Source organism: Brienomyrus brachyistius, unplaced genomic scaffold (assembly GCF_023856365.1).
Source record: "Brienomyrus brachyistius isolate T26 unplaced genomic scaffold, BBRACH_0.4 scaffold51, whole genome shotgun sequence".
NCBI lineage: Eukaryota > Metazoa > Chordata > Actinopteri > Osteoglossiformes > Mormyridae > Brienomyrus > Brienomyrus brachyistius.
In genome coordinates, this window is record NW_026042326.1 from 784274 (window position 1) to 799807 (window position 15534).

At 42.7% G+C, this 15534-nt stretch overlaps 1 long non-coding RNA gene across 1 annotated transcript; it reads left to right on the top strand.

Annotated features, from left to right (window-relative positions):
• The first annotated feature begins 32 nt into the window (after window positions 1-32).
• Window positions 33-3118, top strand: LOC125723781 (uncharacterized). The gene is made up of 3 exons (XR_007386969.1): window positions 33-403; window positions 1970-2060; window positions 2339-3118. It is a non-coding gene; the product is annotated as an uncharacterized LOC125723781 (long non-coding RNA).
• Window positions 3119-15534: the final 12416 nt, after the last annotated feature.

Below are 15534 nucleotides of genomic sequence, written 5' to 3' on the forward strand. Positions count from 1 at the left end.
TAACTGCACAGAAACGTCTATGGTGACCAAAATCTTGCGATACGTTTTTGGTACGATGATATTTTTGGTACGTCTTTGCGTATGGTAATTGGGAAATTATTTTATGGATGGCATGTACTAAAAGCCTCTATTTAATGTAAAGTTTTTATTTTTTAAGATCTACAGGAGCAATTGATAAAGTGATGTTAAAGACATGCAATTTTGATACGTGCATATTTACTTGAACCGTTACACCACTTAATGGCGGAGTGAGACGTGAATTTCCATTCAGCCTATGTCGGGTTACGTGTGTGCTAAACTTACCGCACACCTGCAGTTCCCTGGTTCCCTGTCTCTTTTTCTGCACCTGTTCTCCTTATCAACATGCCTGAAGGAGCTGGATTCTCACCCCGCCCCCATACAGGTATCATCGCTCCTTGCTGCTCTTGACAACTGCAGTACACATAATGACTATGGGCATTGCCTCGCTACCCCAGCCTTATTCCCGTTTTGTTGCTCGCTTTGAAACAGGTACGCTCTGAAGCAACAAGTCATTCAGTGATTTGATCAGTTTCTGCCTCATCAAAGCAAGGTTTTATCGAAGAGCGCATAATTTTCTATTTGTTATTAGTATCACTATTATATTTTGATAACCAGGGTGTGCATTGACAGAAATTGACACCATTATTTTCCCAAAGTCAACCATTAGCACGACGCCTATACTCACAAAACTCTCGAAGAATTTGATCTTCTATAAGAGTACAATGGAAATGGAGCGTCGCTGAATTACAGCAATTTCATTTTTGTTGGAAAAACTGATACGAGGCGCTTCCCCCAGAGCCAGTCCAGCTTCCACCCCCGGTCTATAAACATCATCCACATGCCAAATCCCCCATGAATGTTAAAACCCAGTTACCGTCAGCTACACTCAAATGATTTTAATATATATCATTTAAATTTTTTCTCTTATCACTAGCACCTATTTTTAGAAGAATATCCCCTTTTGGCCATTTAGAGTATTTCTTCCCACACACGTTGTGCGTAAAGTGAGGATTGCAGTACATCGTTGTGCGCGCACTCCTGACGACTAGCAGACTCCAAACACGCAAACCGGGCTCGACGCGCGTTCAGGCACACACAACCTGCAGCCTCAACAGGCATAACAAACACTTCTCTCCTCACAATTTACCCATCAACTGCGACTTCACGAAAGGCAGTCTGGGCCTCTGACAAATATGTAAAGAAAAGCCACAACATTTAAGCGGGCAGTGCACAGCTGGCATAATATGTCTGACTTAAGTACAGTCCCAGCCAACAGCTGCATTTGTCCACCAGTCAACACAATTTTATGTGTAATGTTCAATATTGTGTTATGTATCCATTCAAAGAATAGTTACTATTTAAATACTTTTTAAAATATTGATATGAAATATTTAAACTAAAGATATTAGTTCTCTAATGATTTATATTAGTTTAAAATACCAATAATAGAAAAATCAGGATTCTGTGTTCATACAGTATGTGCAAGTCACTTGCATGACTTAGCATGCTGTATCTTCCTGTAAACCATCTCGGGGCCTCCCCCTTAAACCCGTCACAGCATGTGATCTGTGACTGTATTCTACCAACACAATGGTTATATGAAATGTACTGATTCGTGTAAAAATCAAAACAATAGCACCTGAAATGTGCTGCTTAATAGTCAATTATTTAATGAATAAGTAAATGAATTAAACCACCTACAGTATAGGTTAGATGTTTAACGATGCAGAAATGTAGAAACCTGATTGAGAATTTGCAAAATATATCAAGACTTCTAGAACGGTTTGCTTCCCAATTGAATGAGATGACCTTAAAAGATTTTTTTTAAAGGTGGCTTCTAGCTAACCCCAGTCTGGAACCGGGAAGAATGTAAATGGCAAAGGTAAAATTAAGGTGAGTTATCTGTAATTTTATGTTTAATCTTTAACATGGATGGTGTCGTGCTCAGCCCGAAGGAGTCACCTTGACACAACCAGAGAAAACTGCACATCTTACAATGAAGAAGAGGGATTTCATCCTGTAGGAAATGTGTCCAACCTGTGAGTGATTTGAAGCATATTCAAGTTGTAATTTGAGTCTTCAACAGAATGTTTGACTTTCGAATCGCAGGCTTAAAATTATTGGTCAGAGGACAGAGCAGAATTCATGTCCAGCACAATCAGGTAAAATTACAGTGAATCAATTTTATAACACAGAAAACATGACAGAAATTGCAATAAGCAAGCCGTCCTCCATAGATTATATTTTTGAACATTGAGTTAAAATGACATGTATAGGTGAGAATGTGACTAAAAACTGTTTTTGGTTCTATTATCAGCAACGTGTTTCCAAGAGCTCAGAAGTGCTGTGAGTCATTCCCCTGTGTGAGTGCTGCGATGACATCATCATGCTTCCTATAAAGGGCCTTGAAGCCAGACCACCCACCCGCCCACACAAACACCCCTGCTGCAGCCATCACATCCATATAGAATAACAGGGAACATCTTTTTCTGTCCAACCATCAGGGATGTTCAGCATTTTCCTTCAAGAGGAAAACCACAATGTCTAGCGGTAGCACTGTTTTGCCTTAGAGAAGATGATTTGGGGGGGTGGGGGGAGAGTTTGAAAATTCTTTTTTGGGATCAGTATTATTGTTCAGTTGTGCCATGACAGAAAAAGGCTGTTATGAGACAGCATAAAGCCATAGCAAACAAGGTAAAAGCACCCTGATTAATTATCAGTATTATCTTTGAGTATTAATCTAAAAAAAAGAGAAAAAGCGTAGCTCTTGTTTCCTCTTTCTGATTTTATGTGATTGATATTCAGTGGGTTAGCTGATAGTGTCCTGGCCTGCAACTCAGAGTGTGATGTTTACATGCTCTCTCTAGGAACTCCCTCCTTTTGAAGGGCAAAGACAAATGTTGTTCAGGTGAAATGACGACTTTACAGAGCACTATCACGTCCAAATCACTGACTGTTTTGGCACCACATATGCGCACTCCAAAGGCAAACTGCAGCCAGCCATCCATTCTGTATCTCTCAGCTCTCTTCCAACCAATGTCTACAAAACTGCAGCACAAAGAAGTGTGCAGAAAATTGCTCCTGACCCACCAACCACGGGCACCATCTCTGTTGTCTGGGAAACATTACCAGCCAACGAAAACTGAAAACACTTGGCACCTAAACAACTTTTTTTTTTTTTTTACTGCTGTTACCCTCTCATCATCAGCATATAAAACCAATACAAAATAGTTAAATAACACCCCATAATAATTGATAAAAATCAAGAGCCAATTTTGTAAAAAAAAATTATATATAATAATTAATAGAATATAGTATTCAAAAAACAACATAACAAATTTGGTCCCTGGGCAGATGTGTTGCAGCTCAGAGAGAAAAATAAAGGAAGAAAGAGGTAAACTGAATGCACTGAATATTCCATGTCCAATAAGACCTCTTGAGCTGCATACTCCCGTGATCCAGGTCAAGTCATTGAAGGAAATGTTGAAACTTTCATGAAACAGTAAGCAAACCAGACATATTTTACTGCATTGCTCTCAAATGCCCAGACTAGTTTGTAAAAGAAACATGTCAATAATTTTGGGATTAGTGAACAATTCTTCATTATTCAGTATAACACATTTTTTAAAAAAAAAGTTAAAATGTTTTCACTTAAAATGCTTTGCATAAGTAATCAGAGGGTGTTCCTGCTCTACATCCTTCAGCAATCTTTATCAGAACCCTTTTCTGTAATCCCTAAATCACCAGCAGGTGTCACTGAAAGTTACAAATGTTTTGAAAGACACATCTATCTTCCATATCTGCAGTGTCACAGTGAGCCTATTCCAGGAAGCGCAAGGTGGGATGGGATGCCACTCCATCAAGTCCCACTTGCACCCACACGCACTCACACAATAGGGGCAATTTACGACACGATCTGCTTAAACTTTTGGAATGTAGGAGGAAATACTAGAAGAACATCCACACACAGAGAGCTGTTGCAGAAATCAGACCCACGGCCATGGAAGTTTGAGGATACAATGCTAACCATTGAACATCATCGCAGAGAGATGTATATGTACTCTGTATATGACTGTCATATCTAATTCACAAATTTGTTTGGGTCTGATAATAAGCTCTGGATTATATTGATGCCCACTTTAAAAACTGTAAATTTGCCTATTGTAGACAGACATTTACAAATTTGTAAATTTACATGACACTGATTCAATCAACTATGTCAGAAACAATTGCACTGAATGTGTTACTCAAATAATCAAAACATTCAAACAAAAACTACCATAAATGTAAGGTTTGCAAATGTTGTAAAGTTTAAAAGGAATTATAAATTTTCAAATAAAAATTTTTCCCAGGCTGCTCATGAGGCAAGCCAACAAAAGTCATATGTATCTAAACACTGTTTCTGTTTTATCACTACTCATACACTTGGGGGCACTATAACAACATATTCAACATATTTCTATGAACATAAAGCTTACATGAAGGCAGATTTTTTTAATTAATAAAAATGCATTAAGTTACAGGTTTACATTTGAAATGCTGTATAATGGATTATTGTTGCTTCCTCTTTCTAGGTCTGGTAATCAAGCCAGAAGGCACCATCTAACTGCATGATATGACTCTTGTGTTTCCTAAAACAATTCAAACAAGAAAATTAAGACAAAAGGAGTACGAGATGCAAACCCCAGAAACAATTTTCTACTGACCATACTCCAGAATTAGAATTGTTTATTAATCACAGCCAAGGCGTACAAAAGAATTTTCAGTGACACTTTCTATGAATGCTACATCTGTAAGAATCTATGATCACATTCGTAACATGTTATAATGCATTCATATAGCATTGGCTATAAATATTTATAAAAGGCATAACAATATAGGCATGATTATTATGCATGATTATTATGCATTATGAATACTCGATGACGCTCTCATCTATAATGCACTATAGGTACCTTTCTAATGCAGTTCAATGTATCCTTAATGCTTATACCAACCATTATAGTGCATTTTGAAGGTATGTATAGTACATTATATACGAGAGCTTCATTGGAGCTTCTGAAGTATTATAATCAAAACTATAATGCCTAATGACGCTATTAACTCTATATGTAATATTTTCAAAATGTCCACTGAAGTAGACTGCATGCATTTGTGACATGAAATATTATAATATCAATACTACATTATTACAACTACATAAACTACATAAAAGTTCTAATGAAATAAATACTGAAACACAAACATAATCAGATATATAAACTGATATACTATATTAATATATTACTATATCAATATACTATATTAATTGTGACGTCACAATGAACTTACAGGTGAAAATGAACTATCCGAATGACAATTAAATTGTCATTAATTTAATACTATTATTTAGTTGTCAACAAAATATAAAATTTATAAAAATAGTGTCTAAAACATTATTTAAACGTAATATTGCTTCATATGACCCAATTTTTCAATGGCGCTGGAATGCACCTTTGCATGATAATACCTATATACCAATGCAACGTGGCAGCAACAGTGAAAGACGAGAGAAAACAATTTTGCACGAAATTGCTCTTTATATACAATCCTGTAAAGGACCATGCGCAAAGCTACAAGTAACAAACAGAGGCACAGAATGGCTGAGGAACACGAGGAAGTTACGCTAAGGACATAGGGACACACGACAGGTCATTTTTACTAGAGCACACCACGATTACACATGCAACACAGGTCAAGGTACACGCAAACTTGGGAGCACAAACGTTTACGCTACAATTATATACAGCTACTTACAAGAGGACACATACAAGGGCTGTATACGGAGGGAGGGGAGAGTCGTCCGTTGCGAGCACTGATGAGGCTAGTGGAAGCCAGGCTACTTGTGGGTGCTGGCATCACCCTTGGCCACCAACTCTTCCCTCCACTCGGCCTAGGGAGATCTGCTGCCCTTTCCAGTGGGGCCTCCTAGACAGGGAACACCACACCCAGAGACTCCTACAGCCAGGCCTCTCTCTCTGATGACAGCAGATGCATCGAGCAGCTAGGTATCACTGGCAAAGCCAAGCTCCTAGTGAACGCTGAGTGGTCTGCCGGGTCTGGTGGTGCAGGCCCTCCTAGGCCACGGCGCTTCTTCCTCCATAACTTTGGGAAGATCAGTTGTTGATCACCAGGCTGGTTCTCCCGAGAGGCATCCTGCTCCGCATCCCAGGAGGCCTTGCCCAGTCGTTCACATTCCGGCAGCTGGTCTCGCAGCCTCTCCATGAGGTGCCACCCCCACATCTGGGACTCATGCAGCCACTTTGCTTGCTCCAGCTGTGCCACCAATTCGCCACGCTCCTGGGCCTCCCGAGTGCATTATGAATACTTGATGAAGCTCTCATCTATAATGCACTATAGGTACCTTCGTAATGCAGTTCAAAGCATCCTTAATGCTTATATCAACCATTATAGTGCATTTTGAAGGTATGTATAGTACATTATAGACGAGAGCTTCATTGGAGCTTATGAAATATTATAATCAAAACTATAACGCCTAATGACGCTATAGGTGCCGGTCGCACTCCTTCTTCCAGCTGGCTAACTCACCGCACAGCTCCTCCAGCTCCTGCCACTTTTGTTCCCCAGACTCCTAATCCTGTTGATTTCACTCCCACTGTTCGTCCAGCTCATAACACCCCCAAGCCAGCCGGGCCTCCTAGCTGTGGCATGCCTCCTCACGACTGAGGAGAGCAGCTTCATGCTGCTGCCTCTGCTGGTTGTGCTCGCAGCTGGGGTTGCGCCGCAGCTCATCATGACTGGCGAGCGGGGAGCACTCAATGACCGATGAAGAGCTGGGGTCCGCCAATGTGCCCACCTGTCTCGTTCACTGATGTTGTCTCCATTGAAGGTCCGGCGGGCAGGCAGAAGCGGCTTGAGGTCGTTCTGCACACGTCTGGGGCACTGCAGGAGGACAGAGTGGCACCTTTGTTGCTGCGTTGCTCCTAGCTCTTCTACAGGTGGGCTTAGGGGATGCTTCCAGGCAACAGCATAGCCGGTGCCCCCTCTTGCTGCAGCTCCAGCAGATGAGTGTCTCCATCAGGGCAGTAACGCATAGGAGCAGCGTGATGAAAGTCGAAAGTAGATGGTTTTGCATAAAGTTAAGTAATTTATGTACCTACAACCTAAAATCATAGCAATATTGACACCATGCTTGATCCTGTGTGTAGAAATCCTGTTTACCAGGGTGTGAATGAATCATTTCCTGCAAGCTTTCAAAAAGCATCCTACTTCCACAGTCATCTTAACATATGTCATTCAAAGACAACCATCAGCTGATTGGATTTTAAATAATATGTAGGTGTATGTTAAGGACGCCAGCAGCGACGATAGAAAAAAAGCAATGAAAGTCTATGCAGGTTGCCCAAGCTGATGCCATCCACAACACTTTTATAACTCTCCATAAAACACTAACATCCTGTCACCACTACCTGGTCCCATAGATGTCCATCCATCCATCCATTTTCCAAACCGCTTATCTTACTGGGTCGCGGGGGGTCCGGAGCCTATCCCAGAAACAATGGGCACAAGGCAGGGAACAACCCAGGATGGGGGGCCAGCCCATCGCAGGGCACACTCACACACCATCCACTCACACATGCATACTACGGGCAATTTAGCAACTCCAATTAGCCTCAGCATGTTTTTGGACTGTGGAGGGAAACTGGAGTACCCGGAGGAAACCCCACGACGACATGGGGAGAACATGCAAACTCCGCGCACATGTGACCCAGGCGGAGACTTGAACCCGGGTCCCAGAGGCACCACCATGCCGCCCCCGTCCCTTAGATGTATTTTGTCTATTTCAATGCTCCTGAAATAGTGTTTTTAAAATCAAGTCTTTCTAATGAATTGTGGCGATCTGGGGATCATTTTTATGAATCTTGACGCCACATGGATGCCATGCCGGACAAAATCAACTTCATTCATGCAGGAAGCCTACTGTAATGGACACATGTCTAATCATAATTTACTGCACATCTAAGCAAAACATTATTAATAAACATGCACAGTATTCCATAGACATTACGGTTTACATCCTTACCTGCAGAAAGCTTAATTTATAGAAGCATTGGACAGAAATCCCAGAAGTGCTGCATCCTGGCCTGCAAGCATCCACCGCCTTGTCTTTCCAAACTGGTTTCGTGCAGAAATTGTTGCCATTAGCTTTCACACTCATGCCTATATGAGTAACATCCCATAGAGAGATCTCCGCAGAACTTTTATTTAAAGGCAAATTCATATGGAAGATAATCACATTTAAATAGCTGTCCACTACGGTGGTTATCATGCAGGAAAGGGTTCATTGTTATACTGACCAATATAATGAAGTATGAAGGTATGTATAGTGCAATATAGATGAGAACTTCGTTGAAGCTTATGAGGTAATCAACACTATACCTTATGACTATCAATAGAAGATGCTGCAATGCTTTATTAATTCTTACCCTTACCTTACCATTATAATGCATTTTACAGGTATGCATAGTGATACACTAATGCCATACAAAGTACAACCCCCCCTCAAAAAAAACTATTATAAAGAAAGATAAGCAAGAAAAAGTAAATGAAATGAGCAAAATTTGCATGTACAAAGCAAATACTAAAATAGGTACAGTACAAAAAAGTAAATAAATAAAATTAAAATTTAAAGGTTAAGAATATATGCATACAAGTTGTAAAAGTGACAAGGGGCATAGTATGTCCAAAGAATACTGTTGAAGCATACAGGAAATACTGTAAATGAAAGTGATAAGTGCAAGTTATGTTCTTATGTTCTTATGTAAGTGTGCAGTCGGTCACAGAGGAGGAATTTAGGATAGATCATTATCCATGAGGGTTATGGCCTGAAGACAGAGAATAAATATTGGAAATTCTGGGGGGCCAGGATATGAGGCATCAGAGTCTCTGTTCCTCATCAGAGGCCCTGTTCCTCACCTTCTTCTTCATCTGTGATGAATACAGGTCTTCAAGGGGGCTGCTAGCCCCTGATTTTATCTGCACGCCACACAATGCATTGCAGCATCTGTACAGAGTGTAATGCGGCAGAGTCAAACTAACGCAGATGAGCGATGTGATGACTGATTCTAGAATTGCTGTGTAGAAGTGAACCAACAGCACTTGCATCAGCTTGATTTTCTTATGTCTTTGTATGTTCATGGACTGTTGGGGCTTTTGATTACATTGGTGATGCTCTTGTCTAACTTGTTGATGGTCCTATTGGGCAGTGGTACCTGGAAATCTGAAAGATTCCGCTCTGCTAACTATGGTGTCATCTATTTCTAATGGAGGTGGTGGGTAATGCTTTCTTCTGAAACTGGTTACCATCTCCACATCTCTTTGTGTATTCTGTTGTAACACAAGAAGTCTGACAGATATTTTACATTTTGAAGACAGACAGAGACACAGACAGTGAGTGTATAATGAGCAGAGCAAGAAAGAAAGCATTCAGCATACAAGTCTATGGGAAAAAAACATGAAGGGAAGAGGGATAAAAAAGAGGGATGCAACTAGAATATCAAAAAGTAAAATACAAACATACCTATCCTTAAAGGGTGAAACATCTGAGAGGTGGAACGGAGTTTCTAGGTAAAGAACTGTAGGAGGAGATAGGGCTTGAAAATCACAGGAATAATAAAACACATGAAAAATAATAATAAATAAAACTTAAGAAGAACAATGTATGATTGCTGTGCAGTCATATAATTATTATAATAAGATAAGATAAGATAAGAAAAGAAAAAACTTTATTTATCCCGAGGGAAATTCTTTTGTCCTTTACATGCTCAGTGCAACAATAGGAATAAAGGTAAGGTAAAGAGTATAAAGGGAACAGAAGTAATAGTCATAGAAATAATAGTGCAAATAACTATGAGTAATACTTTGTATTATAGCTATATAAATACTCATACTCTGTACAAAGTAAAAAAAATAAATAAATAAAAACTATAACTAAGCTATAACAAATATAATAAAATAACAGATTATTAGTGCACGTGGTAATGAAAAGTGTCTTAGTGTTGTGCCTTGAATAATTTAGATAGCAGCATGTGATGATGGGATAAAACAAACATTCAATACCAAACAGATGTGTAATATTGCACAATTCAAATAAGGATTAATGACAGTTCTGAAAAGATCACCTACAAAATGAGGAAGAGTTATACAGCCTTATTGCCACAGGTAGAAAGGATTTCCTGTGTCGTTCGGTTCTGCATTTGGAGGCAATTAGTCTTTTGCTGTGGGAGCTCTGATGACCCATCATGGCTGCGTGCATGGGGTGGGAGGTGTTGTCCATGATACTGAGAAGCTTTTTCAACATTCTCCTCTCAGACACCTCCACCAGGTTCTCCAGTCTGACCCCCAGGACAGAACCAGCCTTTTTAATCAGCTTGTTCAGCCTGTTGGCATCAGCTGCCTTCACCCCATTGCCCCAGCACACAGCTGCAAAAAACACTGCGCTCTCCACCACAGAGTGATAGAACATAGTCAGCATTTTCCTACAAACATTGAAAGACCTGGGCCTCCTTAGTAGGTAAAGCCGGCTCTGCCCTTTCTTGAAAACAGTATCTGTGTTCTTGGACCAGTCCAGCTTACTGTCAATGTGTACCCCCAGGTATCTGTAATCCTCAACCACCTCAACATCTGTTCCTCTGATGGTGACAGGGATGGAAAGAGGAGCCTGCTTCCTAAAGTCCACAACCAGTTCCTTTGTCTTTGTGATGTTTAGCTGTAAATGGTTCAGCTCACACCACTCAACAAAGCTGTCCACCACACTCCTGTATTCATCCTCCTGTCTGTCCTTGATACAGGCCACAATGGCATCAGTCATCAGAGAATTTCTGCAGGTGACACGACTGAGACCTGTACCTGAAGTCAGACGTGTAGAGGGTAAAGAGGAAGGGAGATAGGACAGTCCCCTGTGACGCCCCCGTGCTGCTCAGGATGCTATCAGAGCAGCAGCTCTTCAGCCGGACATGCTGTGGTCAATTTGTAAGATAGCCCGTAATCCAGGCTACCAGTGGGGCGTCCACCTGCATTTCCGTGAGCTTATTCCCCAGCAGTGATGGTCTGATTGTGTTAAAGGCACTGGAGAAGTAAAAAAACATGACCCTCACAGTGTTTCCAACAATGTCCAAATGAAAATAAGCCTGGTTCAGCAGGTAGATGATTGCGTCCTCTACGCCGATGTGGGGCCGGTACGCAAACTGTAGGGGGTCCAGCCAAGGCTCCACCAGCAGCCGCAGATGTTTCAGGATAAGTCTCTCCAGCGCTTTCATGACATGTGAAGTCAGAGCCACTGGCCTGTAGTCGCTGGGGGTCAAAGGGTGGATCTTTTTGGGGACAGGAACCAGACAGGATGTCTTCCAGAGTGATGGGACCCTCTGCAGTTTCAGACTCATATTGAATATCAGATGTAGAACTCCACACAGCTGGGCAGCACAGCACCTGAGGACCCTGGGACTGATGCCATCAGGACCTGCAGCTTTACTGGGCTGAAATCTACACAGTTCCCTTCTGATGTCATCTGCTGAGAGGGACAGAGAGAGGCAGTCTATGGGGGCAGGAGACGGGATAGGAGAATGGAGAAGGTGAGAAGAGCTGAGTGTGGGGGGAGGAGACGTAGGGGAGTCAAACCTATTGAAGTGCAGATTTAAGTTATTTGCACATTGCACGTCTCCATCCATCCCAACACCTCTCTTTTGTTTCAGGCCAGTAATGGCCCTCATTCCATTCCACACCTCCCTGGAGTTGTTTTCCTGGAATTTGCTTTCCAGCTTCCTCCTGTAGCAGTCTTTCCCCTCAGTAATCTTAAATTTAAGCTCCCTCTGTACCAGTCTCAACTGTTCTTTGTCACCGTTACTGAAAGCTCTCTTCTTCTTGTTGAGTGTGGCTTTGATGTCTTTAGTTACCCAGGGTTTATTGTTGGGGAAGCAACGAACAGTTTTTTTGGGAACAACAGTGTCCACACAGAAGTTAATGTATTCTGTGACGCAGTCTGTCAGATTATCTATATTGTCCCTATGGGAACTGCAAAGAACATCCCAGTCCGTTGCCTCAAAGCATCCCTGCAGAATCTCCTCTGTCTCCCTTGTCCATCTCGTCACAGTTTTCTTGACTGCAGGTTGTCTTTGGATGGCAGGTTTGTAAACGGGCTGAAGATGGACCAGGTTGTGGTCAGCCCTGCCCAGGGGAGGTAGAGAGATGGAGTTGTATGCCTCAGTAGCATTGGCATAGAACATGTCCAGTGTTTTATTGTCTCTGGTTTTGCAGTTTACATATTGCTTGAATGTTGGTAGAACAGTGGAGAGGTTTGTGTGGTTGAAATCACCCGTGACAGCCATAAACCACTCAGTAAGTGCATTGCAATAATACCTAACACAGTGCAAAGATTGAGTACCATCTGTTTAATTGGTAGTACTTGCTGTCGTTGCATTGTGGGCATGACCCGCCCGACAGTAACCTCCTAGAGGCCGAAGACGCGTGGGGGGACGGCCGTGTGGCTGTGGTGCCGGACGGTCCGGGTGGGCCCCATGGAATTGAGCGACGAGGGAGAGATCCAGGATGTCATTAGCGGGGATCCAGCTCCACTCATCAGGGCCAAAACCCTCCCAGTCCACCAGGTACTGGAGTTGACCCCGCTGGAGGCGAGAGTCCAACAGTTTGCGGACAGCGTAAATGTCCTCACCTAGAATGGGAAGTGGAGCCGGGGCTTCCAGGGGCCCAGAGGGGGGATGGAAGAGACTATAACGCACCAGCTTGAGTAGGGAGACATGAAACATGGGATTAATCCCGTATATACGAGGGAGTAGCAGGCGGTAGGTCACAGGACCTTGTCATCTAGTGAACTTGGGGCTCAGCTTGCGACCTGCAGGGAGACGAAGATTCTTCGTAGCCAATCAGACTCTGTCACCTTCTTTGAAATGGGGTCCCAGTCGTCGTCTGCGATCTCTGAAGATTTTGGTCCGAGTAGCTCCTTGCTCCAGTAAATGACACATCTGCTCCCATATACATTTGCTGCGTTGATACCAGTCTTCAAGGGCCGGAACATTGGTGGAAGTGGGACTCCATGGGAACAGTGGGGGCTAGAAGCTGAGAACACACTGGAAAGGGGTTAGACCGGTAACTGCATGGGGTATCGAGTTGTAGGCATACTCAGCCCAAGGGAGGAAGCGCGACCATTCGTGGGAGTTGGACCCACACATAATCCTGAGTATTTTCCCTACTTCTTGTTTGGTCCTCTCCATTTGGCCATTGGATTGGAGGTGATAGGCTGAGGAGAGACTGAAGGAGATGTTCAGTTGTGAACACATACCCCTGAAAATGCGGGAGGTAAATTGGGGTCCTCTGTCCGAAACTATGTCTTCTGGGAGCCCATAGTACCCAAAGGCTCCCTGTAACAGCAAATCTGACAACTCGAAGGATGTCGGTAACTTCGGTAAGGGAAATAGCCAACACATCTTCAAAAAGCGGTCTACTAAGGTGAGTATGGTGGTATTCCCCTTAGAGGGAGGCAAATCGGTGATGAAGTCCAGCGTCATATGGGACCAAGGGCGATTGGGCACTGGGAGAGGTTGTAGGAGCCCCATGGGCAGCCCCGCAAGGGTTTTATGTTGTGCACAGAAAGGGAAAGAGAGGACATACCTTTCTGTCTCTTTTTGCCACCCTGGCCACCAATAGTGCTTCTCCAAGATGCGAATGGTGGCTTTCACCCCGGCGTGTCTGGATCCTAGCAAAGTGTGCACCCATTGAAGTACCTCATTTTGCAGTTGAGAAGGAACAAAGGTTTTCTCAGGCAGACATTCAGGAAGAGGCGGCATGTTGTGGTTCCACTCCAACAGCCGTTGTACCAAATCCCAGGTAACGGGGCTCAGAAAGCAGGAGGAAGGTAAGATTGGTGACACGGATTCGAGGGGAATTGACAGGAGTGGGCATCTGCCTTGATGTTCTTGAATCCTGGGAGGTAGGTGACCTTAAAGTCAAAATGGGTAAAAAACAGAGCCCAGCGAGCCTGGTGTGCGTTAAGACGTTTGGCTTCCCGAAGATATTGCAAATTGCAGTGATCCATCAGTACTTGGAAGGGGTGTAGTGCTCCTTCCAGCCAGTGTCTCCATTCTTCTAATGCCCTTTTTATGGCTAACAATTCACAGTTCCCCATGTCGTAATTACGTTCTGCCACAGTCAGCTTACGGGACAGGACGGCACACGGATGGGTCTTACCGCTAAGAGGATCCTTTTGGTCCAAGACTGCCCCAATACCTGTCTCCGAGGCATCTACTTCCACCAGGAATAGGAGTTGGGAGTCAGGCTGTCTCAGGACAGGGGCTGAGCAGAACCATTGCTTAAGATTCTCGAAGGCGAGGAGTGCCTCTGGTGTCAACTCAGCTTTCTCTCTCTACGTTTAATCAGATCTGTGCATGGGGCTGCCACAGTACTGAAGTTCTGAATAAAGGTTCTATAAAAATTTGTAAAACCAAAGAACCATTGAAGTGCCTTAGTTGTCATAGACTGAGGCCAATCTCGTACAGCGGCAACCTTGTCTTGATCCATAGCCACACCCCCAGGGGAGATTGCATACCCCAGGAACTTCATGGTGTGACGATCTAGCTGATTCTGCCTAAGGCATTGGAGCACCTGTCAGACATGCTCGACGTGCCGTTCCTCTGTGTCTGAATAAATCAGAATATCATCAATATAGGCAATCACAAAAATGTTCAACATGCCCCCCAATATATCACTGATAAAGGACTGAAAGACTGAGGGGCTATTAGAGAGCCCATAAGGCATCACGAGATTCATATTGCCCAGTAGAAATGATGAATGAGGTCTTCCACTCACCACCCTTCTTTGTTCTGATTAGATTATATGAACTCCGTAAATCCAGCTTGGTGAAAACACGAAGAGAACAAAGTTGCTTTAAGGCTGAGAGGATTAATGGAAGAGGCTCTCTTCTTCTCTGTGCAATTTTGTAATGTCCATTTTTGTAATGTACCGGCATTACTGCTATTATTACTAGCGGTATATCTGGGACTAGCTTTGAATATGTTCCAGTCTGTGGAGCTTAAGTAGTCCCTCGGAGCTTCTATGACTTCTGTTTGCCATATTATAACCAATTTTACTTAGGCTAAGCAGCTCAGTAGATTTCCTCTGAAAATATTAATTAGCTCAAAAATTATTGAACATGAAAATATTATCCACCCACGCACCTGTAATTACTAATTCATTTCAAGGTCAGCATACAGAGAGCAAAGACATTAAGAAAATGTAGTTAATTTGTTTCTGAAATAAAATTTATGTTAATTAATTACTGGAAAATAAATGTTGCTGTCACAAGGTGAGGACAAGGTAAGTCCAGCATTCTTTCCCACTTATTATCCAGCCTCAGAAACTGCCCTAAGTGCATAATACAGTACAGTACATGCCCCCACCCACCCAAGTTAACCAAGCTTCTGAATCATTGTTTAACCCAAAGCT